Below are 13985 nucleotides of genomic sequence, written 5' to 3'. Positions count from 1 at the left end.
CTCTTCGTTTTGCACGTGGCACGTGCATTAGGGGTCACCCATACGCATCGAGAGTAGCACACTACGTTTGGGAAAGGAAGAAATTATCCCACACAAAAGACCGCGAGTGAATCGGGTCAGTGGTTGCAGAGATATAAGGTTTGTAAAGGCGCCCCCACGGCGGCCGACTGCTAATAATTAGCAATAATCAGTGTCGCGTCCGCACATGGGAGGTGTCCCCTTCACCTGTTCGTATATTCTAATGTGATTGGGTTCAAGTCACAGTCGAGCCCTGCTTTTTAACAACTTTTCTCAGAAACGGCACATCGTGCAGTGACGTTCTATGCATTGTTGGAAAGAGCACCAAAAGTTGTATATTATATTAACTTTTCACCTATATATAATACTAACGATAAAAGTTATGGAGGAATAAAGACGCTCCCATTGACTTTCCATGTTAAAAATTTTAATTTTCAAATGAACTTTATAAGAAAAAATGAGTTCTGCCAGCTTAACGAAGCATAAGCGCATGCACTATGCTCTTTCCTCTACAAGATATATGAGTTTGGGCGAAATCTATCTCTAAAATTTTGTACAAAGATCGAATGAAAATGTCTCTGCAAAGTCTCGGCATCGCCGTCCATTGACTTAACATGGGACACAGCAAAATTCCAACTTTGACCTCGTGCAAAGACACGTTCCGAGATTCTGAGGGGTATACGTCTCGATTCGCTGCCAGACTTGCAAAACATAGCCCGGAGAACGACCGCTCCGGTTGTTTTTCAATAGAAAAACACAATTCTAACGAATAGTGTTTGTCTTTTCAAACAACCTGCGGTTACCTTTGTAAACGCAGCAAAAACGCCCGCCGCCAAACGAGAGGATGAGCCTTGCACGTGCAGACCGGAGTCGGTTGCTACGGACTGACGTGCACGGCACCCTATTCGCCGGTCTATAGCGGTGTGCCAAATTTGAGTGCAATCGACCCGGCCGTTTTCGAGATCTGGAAGCGACACCCTGCACGTGCGCACGTGCAGCCTGGGCCCCAATTGACTTGTGCACGGCACTCTATTCGCCGGTTTCTAGCGATGTACCAAATTTAATCTGAATCGGCCCAGCCGTTTCCAAGATCTGGGAGCGACCCCTACACGTGCGCACGTGCAGTTGTACCCCAACCGTGACACATGAATATACATACTAACTGACCTGTGCACGGCACCCTACTAACCAGTCTCTAGTGATATGCGAAATTTGAGCACAGTCGGTCCAGCCGTTAGTGAGATATGGAAGCGTCAGCCTGCACGTGCGCACGTGCAAAATGAGTCCCATCTGATTTGTGCACGGCACCCTACTCGCCGATCCCTAACGGTGTGCCAACTTTGATCACAATCGGCCCAGCCGTTCTCGAGATCTGGAAGCGTCACCCTGCCCGTGTGCACGTGCAGCGGCACCCCAACCGTGACACATGGAAATGCATTGCGCGGCAGGTGCCTACAACCATGCCAAGTATCAGCGCAATCGGCAAACTAACTACAGAGTTATTAGACTTGTTACCAAACTGACTTCTCTTCGTTTTGCACGTGGCACGTGCATTAGGGGTCACCCATACGCATCGAGAGTAGCACACTACGTTTGGGAAAGGAAGAAACTATCCCACACAAAAGACCGCGAGTGAATCGGTCCAGTGGTTGCAGAGATATAAGGTTTGTAAAGGCACCCCACAGGCGGCCTACTGCTAATATTTAGCAATAATCAGTGTCGCATCCGCACACGGGAGGTATCGCTGTCACCTGTTCGTATACTCTAATGTGGTTGGGTTCAAGTCACAGTCGAGCCCTGCTTTTTTACAGCTTTTCTTAAAAACGGCACATCGTGCAGTGACGTTCTATACATTGTTGGAAAGAGTATCGAAAGTTGTATATTTTATTACCTTTTCACTTTGATACATCTGCAACGTAAGAAGTTATTGAGCAACAAAGACGCTCCCATTGACTTTCCATGTTAAAAATTTTAATTTTCAAATGAACATTATAAGAAAAAATGAGTTTTGCCAGCTTAACGAAGCATAACGGCATGTACTATGCTCTTTCCTCTACAAGATATAAGAGTTTGGGCGAAATCTATCTCTAAAATTTTGTACAAAGATCGAATGAAAATGTCTCTGCAAAGTCTCGACATCGCCGTCCATTGACTTAACATGGGACACAGCAAAATTCCAACTTTGACCTCGTGCAAAGACACGTTCCGAGATTCTGAGGGGTATACAGCGCACACTAGCGTGTACCCAAACGTGTTTGCCATAAAATGCTGGGATGAAAACCACCCCTTTCTTGGCTCGTTTTTCCGCCATTCCCGATGGCGCAAAAAGTGTCCAAAACCCCGTTGACTTAACATGGGGAAAATGGAATCGCACGTGCCACGTGCCACGAGGTTTTAAGCGAGTAGCGACCGGTGCCATAAGGTAGATCGCCTCCAGGAGCCCATACACTGAACTTTTTACGACGATTGTACATTTCGTCTAGGCCCCTACCAAGTTGCCCCAATTCGCTGCCAGACTTGCAAAACATAGCCCGGACAACGACCGCTCCGGTTGTTTTTCAATAGAAAAACACAATTCTAACGAATAGTGTTTGTCTTTTCAAACAACCTGCGGTTACATACACTGAACTTTTTACGAAGATTGTACATTTCGTCTAGGCCCCACCCAAGTTGCCCCAATTCGCGGCCAGACTTGCAAAACATAGCCCGGACAACGACCGCTCCGGTTGTTTTTCAATAGAAAAACACAATTCTAACGAATAGTGTTTGTCTTTTCAAACAACCTGCGGTTACCGCGTCTGTCAGGACTTATGTGTCTTATTGCGCCTGAAAGGCGCCGCGTGGCGACGTGAAATTTTGTGGGCACAATCTGTGGGTTGAGGCGACCTCTGTATTAAAATTTGGGAGTCATCGGCCCAGGGGTGCGCCGTCAGCACGCGCTCGCGAGCGCCATAGGGTTAACACAGGAAACGGTCAAATCGACGATCGGCGAAAACCGGCCTGGCGCCCGCTTCCCGGCTGTATAAATCGGCAACGGAGGGTCGCAGCGAGAAGCGGTTTACACCACTCGATAGAGGAGAGATGGGCCTAGCGTATTGACATGGTTTCATAGTATAGCACGCTTCACGTGCAAGACAGCACCCCCAGTTGTGAAAAATGACCGATTTCGTGCATTGTGACGGGAAAATCGATGCCGCTGGAAAACGGCTTGACGGAATGAAATCGGTGTGGTGCCATTTTGCAGGTAAATGTACGTGTAATCAGAGGAAAACAGATAAAAAGTGATGATCCGTACCATTTCTTTAATAATGAAAAAATAATTTGAAACTTTGAATCGCGCGGAGCGCGATGTCCTTTACAACATCAAAACGTATTGAAAACGCTGATCAATCGCTATGAAACCTACATATTCGGAAAGAGCATTCTTTTCTGACCAATATCCACCCAAAACATTATCGAAAAGTCAATAAACTTTTGTGAAAATGACTCAAGCATGTGACCGTGTTTTGCTAACGTTACCGGTATTTTTCGACAAAATCCGATCGATGGCTTATGGCCGGCAAGTCATTCAACTTTTGACAATAGCTATCAAAGCATGGGCTGCGATACACCGCCCGCCAAGGGGAATTCCAAACACTGAAAATAAACGCCTACCAGTAAACAGCACATTATTGTACTAGGAATAACTCAGCTATTACTGGGCCGATTGCGATGAAACTTGGACTGTGGGTGGAGGGGGCACTCACCTGGCGATGCATGGTCATTTGTGACAGGTAGGGTGGACCGATTGCACGTGCGCACGTGAGGGGACCACTTATACATCTCACGAACGGCTTGGCCGATTTCGCTCAAATTTTGTTCACTGTTGGGGACAATTTAGAAAGGTGGCTGGCACAAGTCATCTGGAGTCACAAGTCATCTGCGATGCTGGGCTCCGCATCGCGGGACCGCAGGTTGTTTGAGCAAGCACCTTTGTAAACGCAGCAAAAACGCCCGCCGCCAAACGAGAGGATGAGCCTTGCACGTGCAGACCGGAGTCGGTGTGCTACGGACTGACGTGCACGGCACCCTTTTCGCCGGTCTATAGCGGTGTGCCAAACTTGAGTGCAATCGGCCCGGCCGTTTTCGAGATCTCGAAGCGGCACCCTGCACGTGCGCACGTGCAAGCTGGGTCCCAATTGACTTTTGCACGGCACCCTTTTCGCCGGTCTCTAGCGGTGTACCGAATTTAATCTGAATCGGCCCAGCCGTTTCCAAGATCTGGAAGCGACCCCTACACGTGCGCACGTGCAGCTGCACCCCAACCGCGGCACATGAAAATACATACCTACTGACTTGTGCACGGCACCCTACTAACCAGTCTCTAGTGGTATGTCAAATTTGAGCACAGTCGGTCCAGCCGTTCTTGAGATATGGAAGCGACAGCCTGCACGTGCGCACGTGCAAACTGGGTCCCATCTGACTTGTGCACGGCACCCTACTCGCCGAGCCCTAACGGTGTGCCAACTTTGATCACAATCGGACCAGCCGTTCTCGAGATCTGGAAGCGTCACCCTGCCCGTGCGCACGTGCAGCGGCACCCCAACCGTGACACATGGAAAGGCATTGCGGGACGGGTGCCTACATCCATGCCAAGGATCAGCGCAATCGGCAAAATAACTACAGAGTTATTACACTTGCTACCGATCTGACACCTCTTCGTTTTGCACGTGGCACGTGCATTAGGGGTCACCCATACGCATCGAGAGTAGCACACTACGTTTGGGAAAGGAAGAAACTATCCCACACAAAAGACTGCGAGTGAATCGGTCCTGTGGTTGCAGAGATATAAGGTTTGTAAAGGCGCCCTACAGGCGGCCTACTGCTAATATTTAGCAATAATCAGTGTCGCATCCGCACACGGGAGGTATCCCCGTTACCTGTTCGTATGCTCATTGTGGTTGGGTTCAAGTCACAGGCGAGCCCTGCTTTTTTGCAACTTTTCTTAGAAACGGCACATCGTGCAGTGACGTTCTATACATCGTTGGAAAGAGCATCGAAAGTTGTATATTTCATTAATTTTTCACTTTGGTATATCTGCAACGTAAAAAGTTATTAAGCAACAAAGACGCTCCCATTGACTTTCCATGTTAAAAATTTTCATTTTCAAACGAACTTTATTAGAAAAAACGATTTCTGCCAGCTTAACGAAGCATACCAACATGTACTATGCTCCTTTCTCTACAAGATATAAGAGTTTGGGCGAAATCTATCTCTAAAATTTTGTACAAAGATCGAATGAAAATGTCTCTGCAAAGTCTCGACATCGCCGTCCATTGACTTAACATGGGACACAGCAAAATTCCAACTTTGACCTCGTGCAAAGACACGTTCCGAGATTCTGAGGGGTATACAGCGCACACTGACGTGTACCGGAACGTGTTTGCCATAAAATGCTGGGAAGAAAACCACCTCCTTCTTGGCTCGTTTTTCCGCTATTGGCGATCGCGCAAAAAGTGTCCAAAACCCCGTTCACTTAACATGGGGAAAATGGAATCGCACGTGCCACGTGCCACGAGGTTTTAAGCGAGTAGCGACCGGTGCCATAAGGTAGATCGCCTCCGGGAGCCCATACCCTGAACTTTTTACGAAGATTGTACATTTCGTCTAGGCCCCAATCAAGATGTCTCGATTCGCTGCCAGACTTGCAAAACATAGCCCGGACAACGACCGCTCCGGTTGTTTTTCAATAGAAAAACACAATTCTAACGAATAGTGTTTGTCTTTTCAAACAACCTGCGGTTACTTGCACGTGCAGACCGGAGTCGGTGTGCTACAGACTGACGTGCACGGCACCCTATTCGCCGGTCTATAGCGGTGTGCCAAATTTGAGTGCAATCGACCCGGCCGTTTTCGAGATCTGGAAGCGACACCCTGCACGTGCGCACGTGCAACCTGGGTCCCAATTGACTTGTTCATGGCACTCTATTCGCCGTTCTCAAGCGGTGTACCAAATTTGAGCTCAATCGGCCCAGCCAATTTCAAGATCTGGAAGCGACCCCTACACCTGCGCACGTGCAGCTGCACCCCATCCGTGGCACATGAAAATACATACTAACTGACTTGTTCACGGCACCCTACTACCCAGTCTCTAGTGATATGCCAAATTTGAGCACAGTCGGTCCAGCCAGTCTTTAGCTATGGAAGCGTCAGCCTGCACGTGCGCACGTGCAAAATGGATCCCATCTGACTTGTGCACGGCACCCTACTAACCGGTCTCTAGCGGTGTACCAAATTTGAGCTCAATCGGCCCGGCCGTTCCCGAGATCTGGAAGCGTCGCCCTGCACGCGCGCACGTGCAGTTGCACCCGAACCGTAACACATGGAAACGCATGGCCCGGTGTGTGCCTACATCCTTGTGTAGTTTCAGCAGAATCTCCTCAGGAATTACCGTGGTATTGTCATTACAACAAAAGTGACACCTCTCCGTTTTACACGTGTCACGTGCAGTAGGGGTCACCCGCATCCATCGTCCATAGTAAAATACTTGTAAGAAGGGTATACGCTACCCCATACAAAAAACCGCAAGTGTATCGGTCCAGTGGCTGCGGAGATATAAGTCGTGCAAAAACGTCCCCACGGCGGCCGGCCGCTAATATTTAGCATTAAATTCGTGTCGCATCCTTCTATGGGAGGTATCCCGGTCACCTGTTCGTATACTGTCTGAGCCGTCTGAGCCAAGGCCATATAGGTGTGAGCTCAAATCTCGGTTATGTCGTGCTTTTTTACTAAATTTTTCAAAAACGGCACAACGTGCAATAACATTCTATATATCACTGGAAAGAGGATCAAAAGTTGTATAACCTATCAACTTTTCACTTAAATATGTCTTTCACGTAAAAAGTTATTAAGCACCAAAGACGCTCCCATTGCCTTTCCATGTTAAAATTTTTCATTTTTAAAGAAGCCTAAAGACAACAAACGAATTCTGACAGCTTAACGAAGCATAACAACATGTTCTACGGTCGTTTCTCAACAAGTCCTGCAAGTTTAAACAAAATCGTATCATATAATTTTGTACAATGAACGAATGAAAATGTGTCTGCAAAAACGTCCATTGACTTAACATGGTAAGCGAAAAAAGTTCAACTTCAAAGTCGTGCAACTCAAGTAAACGAGTTCTGACGGATACACCGCGCACACGGGCGTGCACCTGAACGTGTGGGCCACGAGACGGTGGGAACCAAACCGCCCCTTCTACGGCTATTTTTTCCGCCATTCGCGATCGCGCAAAAAGTGTCTCAAAGCCCCATTGACTTACTATGGGAAAAATGGAAATGCACGTGCCACGCGCAAAAGATTTCTGAGCGGGTAGCGACCGATGCCATCAGGTAGATCACCGCCGGAAGCCCATATGCTGAAATTTTTACGAAGATTGAACGACGCGTTTAGGCCCCAATCAAGTTGCCCCAATTCGCTGCCAACCATGCAAAACATAGCCCGGAGAAGGACTGCTCCGGTTGTTTTTCAATAGAAAAACACAATTCTAACGAATAGTGTTTGTCTTTTCAAACAACCTGCGGTTACATTACTTGCTTCAACACATACTCCGCATCGCGGGACCGCAGGTTGTTTGAGCAAGCACCTCTGTAACGCCGCAAAAACGCCCGCCGCCAAACGAGAGGATGAGCCTTGCACGTGCAGATCAGAGTGGGTGTGCTACGAACTGACGTGCACTGCACTCAACTAACCGGTCTCTAGCGGTGTGCCAAATTTGAGTGCAATCGACCCGGCCGTTTTCGAGATCTGGAAACGACACCCTGCACGTGCGCACGTGCAAAATGGTCCCATCTGACTTTTGCACGGCACCCTATTCGCCGGTCTCTAGCGGTGTACCAAATTTGAGCTCATCCGGCCTGGCCGTTCTCGAGATCTGAAAACGTCACCCTGCACGTGCGCACGTGCAGCTGCACCCCAGTCTGGGCACATGGAAATACATACTAACTGACTTGTGCACGGCACCCTACTGATCGGTCCCTAGAAGTGTGCCGAATTTGAGTTCAATCGTCCCGGCCGTTCCTGAGATCTGAAAGCCTCACCCTGCACGTGCGCACGTGCAAGATTGGTCCTTACTGACCTCCGCACGGCACCCTACTAACCGGTCTCTAGCGGTGTACCAAATTTGAACTCAATCGGCCCGGCCGGTCACGAGATCTGGAAGCGTCACCCTGCACGTGCGCACGTGCAGCGGCACCCCTACCGTGGCACATAAAAATGAATCGCCTAGTAGGTGACTACCTCCATACCAAGTTTCAGCGCAATCGGCCCAGTAATTACCGAGTTATTGCACTTATTACAAAACTGACACCTCTCCGTTTTACACGTGTCACGTGCAATAGGGGTCACCCGCATGCATCGTCCATAGTGAAGTACTTGTAAGAAGGGTATACGCTACCCCTTACAAAAAACTGCAAGTGTATCGGTCCCCTGCTTGCGGAGATATAAGTCGTGCAAAAACGTCCCCACGGAGGCCGGCCGCTAATATTTAGCATTAAATCGCATCCTTCATTGGGAGGTATCCCCGTCACCTGTTCGTATACTGTCTGAGCAAGACCATATATAGGTGTGAGCTCAAATCTCGGTAATGTCGTGCTTTTTTACTAAATTCATCAAAAACGGCACAACGTGCAATAATGCTCTATATATCATTGGAAAGAGCATCAAAAGTTGTATATCCTATCAACTTTTCACTTAAATATATCTTCAACGTACAAAGTTATTAAGCACCAAAGACGCCCCCATTGACTTTCCATGTTAAAATTTTTCATTTCTAAACGAGCTTAAAAAGACCAAACGAATTCTGAGAGCTTAACGAAGCATAACAACATGTTCTATGGTCGTTTCTCAACAGGTCCTGACAGTTTAAACAAAATCGTATCATATAGTTTTGTACAATGAACAAATGAAAATGTCTCTGCAAAAGCGCCCATTGACTTAACATGGGGAGCGAAAAAAGTTCAACTTTGACCTCGAGCAAAGACACGTTACGAACTTCTAAGGGGTGTACGGCGCACACTGGCGTGTACCGGAACGTGTTTCCCATAAAATGCTGGGAAGAAAACCACCTCTCCCTTGGCTCGTTTTCCCGCTATTCGCGATCGCACAAAAAGTGCCCCAAAACCCCATTGACTTACTATGGAAAAAATGGAATCGCACGTGCCACGTGCCACGAGATTTTAAGCGAGTAGCGACTAATGCCATCAGGTAGATCGCCCCCGAGAGCCCATACACTGAAATTTTTACGGAGATTGAGCGATTCGTCTAGGCTGCGACCAAGTTGTACTGATTCGCGGCCAGACTTGCAAAACATAGCCCGGAGAACGACCGCTCCGGTTGTTTTTCAATAGAAAAACACAATTCTAACGAATAGTGTTTGTCTTTTCAAACAACCTGCGGTTACGGGACCGCAGGTTGTTTGAGCAAGCACCTTTGTAAACGCAGCAAAAACGCCCGCCGCCAAACGAGAGGATGAGCCTTGCACGTGCAGACCGGAGTCGGTGTGCTACAAACTGACGTGCACGGCACCCTACTCGCTGATCTATAGCGGTGTGCCAAATTTGAGTGTAATCGGCTCGGCCATTTTCGAGATCTGGAAGCGTCACCCTGCACGTGCGCACGTGCAAGCTGTGTCCAATTGCATTGTGCATGGGACCCTATTCGCCGGTCTCTAGCGGTGTACCAAATTCGAGCTCAATCGGCCCAGCCAATTTCAAGATCTTGAAACGACCCCTCCACGTGCGCACGTGCAGTTGCATCTCAACCGTGACACATGGAAATACATACTAACTGACTTGTGCACGGCACCCTACTGATCGATCTCTAGATGTTTGCCGAATTTGAGTGCAATCGGTCCAGCCGTTCTTGAGATCTGGAAGCGTCACCCTGCACGTGCGCACGTGCAAGATGGGTCCAAACTGACTTGCGCACGGCAGTCGGCACCCTACTAATCGGTCTCTAGCGGTGTACCAAATTTGAACTCAATCGGCCCGGCCGTTCTCGAGATCTGGAAGCGTCACCCTGCACGTGCGCACGTGCAGTTGCACCCCAATCGTGGCACATGGAAATACATACTAAATGACTGCAGCCTACTGATCGGTATCAAGCGTTATGCCAAATTTGAACACAATCGGTCCAGCCGTTCTCGAGATCTGGAAGCGTCACCCTGCACGTGCGCACGTGCAGTTGCACCCCTACCAAGACACATGGAAATGCATCGCCTGGAAAGTGTCTACCTCCATGCCAAGTTTTAGCGCAATCGGCCCAGTAATTACCGCGAGCTATTGCGCTTATTACAAAACAGGCACCTCTTGGCTTTGCACGTGGAACGTGCGTTAGGGGTCACCCATATGCATCGAGAGTAGCACACTATGTGAAAGAAGGGAAAAAGCTACCCCACACAAAAAACCGCACGTGTATCAGCCCAGTGGTTGCCGAGATATAAGTCGTACAAAAACGTCCCCACGGCGGCCGGCCGCTATTTAGCAGTAAAATCGTGTCGCATCCTTCTATGGGAGGTATCCCCGTCACCTGTTCGTATACTGTCTGAGCAAAGGCCATACGTTACGGTCCAAACTCCATAGTGAGGCGGACATACGAATTTACGAGAGTTTAGCGACGAAATGATTCACTTAATTGTTAAGTAATGGGTACCATTAGACCATAAATTTTATCTAGCATCTCACCGTAGATGCAGTAAAAAGTGCTTTACTTTTCAATGTATATAAAGACTTGCTCAGCTCAATCAGTTCACTCTGTATTGGCTCAAGCCGTATCATGCGAACGCAATACAAACTAGAGCACCGACAGCGCAGCGCTCCCCAACTCACTGCTCGCCCAGTCCACCCGGGCCGCCGCCACGACGGCCCCCCGCAAGTAGGCATCCCGCACTGCACCGACAGCCGCGGGCGACCAGCTGACCGGCCAGCTGACCGGCCAGCAGCCGGCGGGCGGCAAGCCGCGGATGGCCGACCCGCCGGCGCGGCGAGGGAGGGGAGGGACGCAGCTGAAAGACCCGACTACATATATATCAAAGAAACATTATATGTAATCATCGATGACGCGACATAAATCTGCTTTATTGGGTTTAGCGGTGTAGTCTGTGATGCCATCACAATGAAAATAGCCTAGTTTTGTAGAGCATCAAATTCTGATTCCATAACGACTCTCGCTAGTCCATTTTCAATTGTAAATAAGCCTTTTATTGCGATGCAAAGTCCCGAAATGGTGCCGACGGCGGCCGGTCCCCCGATGGTACCATACCATAGATGGTAAACAGGTTAGTTCACATTCCCGCCGCTATGCGGGCGGCGGCGGCGCCACCTGTCCTCGTGTCCGCCTGACACCGTAACGATATAGGTCTGAGCTCAAATCTCGGTAATGTCGTGCTTTTTTACTATATTTCTCAAAAACGGCACCACGTGCAATAAAGTTGTATATATCATTGGAAAGAGCATCAAAAGTTGTATAACCTATCAACTTTTCACTTAAATATATCTCAACTGTAAAAAGTTATTAAGCAGCAAAGACGCTCCCATTCACTTTCCATGTTAAAATTTTTCATTTTTAAACGAGCCTAAAAAGAACAAACGAATTTGCACAGCTTAAAGAAGCATAACAACATGTTCTATGGTCTTTTCTCAACAAGTCCTGAAAGTTAAAGCAAAATCGTATCATATAATTTTGTACAATGAGCGAATGAAAATGTCTCTGCAAAAACGCCCATTGACTTAACATGGGGAGCGAAAAAAGTTCAACTTTGACCTCGTGCAAAGACACGTTACGAAGTTCTGAGGGGTATACGGCGCACACTGGCGTGTACCCAAACGTGTTTGCCATAAAATTCTTGGAAGAAAACCACCTCTTCCTTGGCTCGTTTTCCCGCCATTCGCGATCGCGCAAAAAGTGTCCAAAACCCCGTTGACTTAACATGGGGAAAATGAAATCGCACGTGCCACGTGCCACGAGGTTTTAAGCGAGTAGCGACCGGTGCCATCAGGTAGATCGCCCCCGGGAGCCCATACCCTGAAATTTTTACGAAGATTGTACATTTCGTCTAGGCCTGACCCAAGTTGCCCCAATTCGCGGCCAGACTTGCAAAACATAGCCCGGAGAACGACCGCTCCGGTTGTTTTTCAATAGAAAAACACAATTCTAACGAATAGTGTTTGTCTTTTCAAACAACCTGCGGTTACTAAGAGTGAAAAACGGTATGACAAGCCGGTACTTGCGGCATCGCGTCCACTTATTGGAGAGAAAAGGCTTCCATTTTTCACTAGCAATTGGTGTGATTTGATAAAATTTGGCGAATTGACTCGAAAATGGCGATAGGAAAACGGCTTTTCTGCAGGTTCTGGGCGTCGCAATCAGCTGGCCATTCAATAAATGGATTGGTTTTATAAAAGAAAATTGTTCAAAGATTTAATTTAATTACAATAAACAAAAATATTTAATTCTATAATAATAACTTAACTACAATTTAAAAAACCATAAACAAAATAATAAAAATAATGACATTTTTAAACCACGGTACTGCTTACATTTTTTGGCGCGTCCGTTTCAATCCGCCATATTTGCCAATCACGGACCAATCACGGTTTGACCTTGCGTTGTAACTCTGCGATTTAGAGCCGCCAGTTAATTATGCACCGGGTGAGTGTAGGCCTTGCGTGGTTAAAAAACATTCTTATGCCTTATCTTTTCATTTGAATGCTAAAGCCCCGCCCACTCCAGCCGCTGATTGGCTAATCCAATTTTTGTTTGGCTCCTCGTAGTTTCCCCAACTGAGTGAATGTTGAATTGTACCCCAATTTCAATATCAATATGGCACTTGGCAATAACAGTGAAACACACCGTTTTTTATGTTAAATCAACAGAGAAAACTCCTGAACGTAAAAAATGATCAGAATGTATAATAAGGATAAAAGTATAAATAAAAATCGACATCAGCGCCTATCATCGCCCCTGCACATTCACCACTCCCCATTCCACACGCACAGATTGTTTACCCCTTGGTTTACCCCGTGTTCGCAGTCTCCCTGACGACGGAGATTCTATACGCCCACCGACCAATCACGTTGAAGATCAGCGGGGCTTGGCCGCAGTTCTCGAACGCCATTGGCCAGATTAAGCAGGACCTTCGTCGTCAGTAAACTGTGAACACGGTGTTACATAATTCGCTATGGTAACAAAAGCGCCAGAATTGACTACGAGAATTGGATCCGAAGGTCAAATGGGTCACGTGACTGACAAGTTTAGATGGACAATACCTGGAAAACGGCACAACGTGCAATAACGTTCTATATATCATTGGAAAGAGCATCAAAAGTTCTATAACCTATCAACTTTTCACTTAAATATATCTATAACGTAAAAAGTTATAAAGCAGCAAAGACGCTCCCATTGACTTTGCATGTTAAAAAAATTCTTCTTTAAACGAGCTCAAGAAGAACAAACGAATTCTGACAGCTTAACGAAGCATAACAACATATTCTATGGTCTTTTCTCAACAAGTCCTGAAAGTTTAAACAAAATCGTATCATATAATTTTGTACAATGAGCGAATGAAAATGCCTCTGCAAAAACGCCCATTGATTTAACATGGGGAGCGAAAAAAGTTCAACTTTGACCTCGTGCAAAGACACGTTACGAAGTTCTGAGGGGTATACGGCGCACACTAGCGTGTACCCAAACGTGTTTGCCATAAAATGCTGGGAAGAAAACCACCTCTTCCTTGGCTCGTTTTCCCGCTATTCGCGATTGCGCAAAAAGTGTCCCAAACCCCCATTGACTTACTATGGGAAAAATGGAATCGCACGTGCCACGTGCCACGAGGTTTTAAGCGAGTAGCGACCGGTGCCATCAGGTAGATCGCCCCCGAGAGCCCATACACTGAACTTTTTACGAAAATCGCAATGCACGTTTAGGCCCCG

General features: G+C 47.4%; 1 protein-coding gene across 1 annotated transcript in view; it reads right to left on the bottom strand.

The window, feature by feature from the left end:
* LOC122370616 (carbohydrate sulfotransferase 9-like) overlaps window positions 1-13985 on the bottom strand; it is a 76411-nt gene that overhangs the window by 37018 nt on the left and 25408 nt on the right. The window lies entirely within an intron of this gene.

The sequence above is a fragment of the Amphibalanus amphitrite genome, unplaced genomic scaffold (genome assembly GCF_019059575.1).
Source record: "Amphibalanus amphitrite isolate SeventyFive unplaced genomic scaffold, NRLGWU_Aamphi_draft 001150F_arrow, whole genome shotgun sequence".
NCBI lineage: Eukaryota > Metazoa > Arthropoda > Thecostraca > Balanomorpha > Balanidae > Amphibalanus > Amphibalanus amphitrite.
Note: the sequence above shows the minus strand (reverse complement) of the source record. Positions and strands in the feature narration are given on the sequence as shown.